General features: G+C 47.8%; 1 long non-coding RNA gene across 1 annotated transcript in view; it reads left to right on the top strand.

Annotated features, from left to right (window-relative positions):
* Window positions 1-1,032: 1,032 nt before the first annotated feature.
* The window catches only part of LOC146880127 (uncharacterized), a 14,001-nt gene continuing 12,533 nt past the window's right edge, over window positions 1,033-2,500 (top strand). Inside the window, exon 1 of the long non-coding RNA XR_014987759.1 lies at window positions 1,033-2,500. This exon is cut by the window's right edge and continues 696 nt beyond it. This is a non-coding gene — a long non-coding RNA (uncharacterized LOC146880127).

The raw sequence follows: 2,500 nt of genomic DNA, 5'->3' as shown, positions 1-2,500 counted from the left end.
GTAAAAGTGTTGGTGCACAAAAGTTTTGAGTTGGTTGGGTTTTGCACATGGCCAAGGTTGGCGGTGCACCACGGCATAGCTAAATGGCTTGGTGGGGAGTTTTGTGAAAAAATGAAATTCGTGGTTTTTGAGATGTGAGGGTTGGAATGGCCTCCAAATGCCCCCAAATGAATACCATGAAAGTCTTGGTGCACGAAAGTTTTGAGTTCGGAGGGTTTTGCACATGGCCAAGGTTGGCGGTGCACCACGGCATAGCTAAATGGCTTGGTGGGGAGATTTGTGAAAAAATGAAATTCGTGGTTTTTGAGATGTGAGGGTTGGAAAGGCCTCCAAATGTCCCCAAATGAGTACTGTAAAAGTGTTGGTGCACAAAAGTTTTGAATTGGATGCATTTTGCACTTGGCCAAGTTGGTCGGTGCACCGCGACTAGATAGCTTGGTGCCAAAATTTGTCAAATTTAAGACCTTGGCCAAACTGAATGAAATTTTGTGGGGAGGTTCCTGATATTGTTTAGTGGTGGACTGGAAAAAATGAGGTCGAAATTCGAAGTCTACATGTGCTTTTCTATTTTTCCCGATTTTACACATACCCGGTAAGTAAAAAAAATAAAAAAAATAGTTCCCCTTCGAGAAAAATTATGAAATTTGGTGAGCAAGGAGATACCATTATTCTACGAATTACACCAAAAAATCGCATCAAAATTCGAAGTGTAGCCCGAGATATGGACTTATGTCTGCTCAAAAAAAGTGTATCTACTTGTACAATTTTGCCTTTTGCATATTAACCTCTTATAGGGGGGGAGTGCTCCTTGAGCCGGCCAGCTCCACACTGGCAGGTTTTAAAGGGAGCTTGATGAGGCCTCCCCCCTCACGTGGTGCGTGCGTTAGCATGTTTATCATGGCACAACTAGCCTCTTCATAGTTGTTGAGCTTTATTAATACCAACACACGGTCGTCACTGATCGTTGGTTAGCTCGGCAGCTAGTCCCTCGGATATTGTGGAAAGTTATTTTCATGCCTAGCGATGCTTGACCATGCGTCACTTGATGTTTCCATTTGCTTGCTTGCCCATGGTAGGTGGGGGGTGGACCGTCTTGTGGTGTGGTGTCTTGCGAACGTGAGGGTGTGTGAGTTGTAATCGAGATGCACTTGCTGGCTGGCTCCATGCCTTGCGTATCGAACGGTCAAGCATGCATCTCTTCCATTTTCACCCGTTGCCTTGGGTGATATTGGTTGATCAGTCCCTGTGTTGCCTACCCACTAGACGGTACTTCTGTGGTTGCTTCGAATTCTATCTTTCCATCACGAAGAGGTGTTGGAGGATCCTAATGTCACGCACGTGTTCCATCTAGTGAAACATCTCAGTGATGCACGTGTTGTGGCTAGTTCTTTTGGATGCGGTGCATTATATGAACTCGGGTTTACTTTAGCGACCCAGTTAACATAATTCGGTTGTGTCCCTTGATTGAGACGTTGTCCTTGAACTTGTTGTGAGCAATATCGTTCTTCCACAACCCGTCGTCTTGAGTGCGATGGAAGGCAAATAAGATGTGCTTTGGCATGTCATGCACGTACTCGATTGCGGGAAGTGTGAGAAAGTGTTGTTGACAACCCTTGGGAAATGGAATGTGGCAAATCGTGATGAGCTCTTCGTGGATCTGCGAAGAAGACGACCTTTGGGCCTGTTGGAAACGAGGGAGGCGATGTTGAACTGCGAAGAAGATGGACTTTTGGGTTGTTTGAATCAATGGGAGGCCACGCGAGAACTCCGAATACTATGGACTCTTGGGTTGTTGGAAGCAACGGGAGGCCCCGCTAGAACTCCGAATACTACGGACTCTTGGGTTGTTGGAAGCAAGGGGAGGCCCCGCTAGAACTCCGAATACTATGGACTCTTGGGTTGTTGGAAGCAAGGGGAGGTCCCGCTAGAACTCCGAATACTACGGACTCTTGGGTTGTTGGAAGCAAGGGGAGGCCCCGCTAGAACTCCGAATACTATGGACTCTTGGGTTGTTGGAAGCAAGGGGAGGCCCCGCTAGAACTCCGAATACTATGGACTCTTGGGTTGTTGGCAACGACAACTTGGGGGGATGACACTGGAAAAGAGTGAACTAGGCCAAACTGCGAACAAGGCAACTTGGGGGGATGACACTGGAAAAGAGTGAACTAGGCCAAACTGCGAACAAGGCAACTTGGGGGGATGATGCTGGAAAAGAGTGAACTAGACCGAACTGCGAACAAGGCAACTTGGGGGGATGACGCTGGAAAAGAGTGAACTAGGCCGAACTGCGAACAAGACAACTTGGGGGGATGATGCTGGAAAAGAGTGAACTAGGCCGAACTGCGCCCAAGGCAACTTGGGGGGATGACGCTGGAAAAGAGTGAACTTGGCCAAACTGCGAGGAGGGCAACTTAGAGGAAAGTTGGAAACGAGGGAGACTTAGCCGAACTGCGAAGAAGGCAGGTTTTTGGGAAGTTGGAATCGACTGAAGCGAATACTG

This window comes from Vigna unguiculata, unplaced genomic scaffold, assembly GCF_037176805.1.
Source record: "Vigna unguiculata cultivar grain cowpea cultivar isolate G323 ecotype 2 unplaced genomic scaffold, ASM3717680v1 ptg000019l_ERROPOS351820, whole genome shotgun sequence".
NCBI lineage: Eukaryota > Viridiplantae > Streptophyta > Magnoliopsida > Fabales > Fabaceae > Vigna > Vigna unguiculata.
Note: the sequence above shows the minus strand (reverse complement) of the source record. Positions and strands in the feature narration are given on the sequence as shown.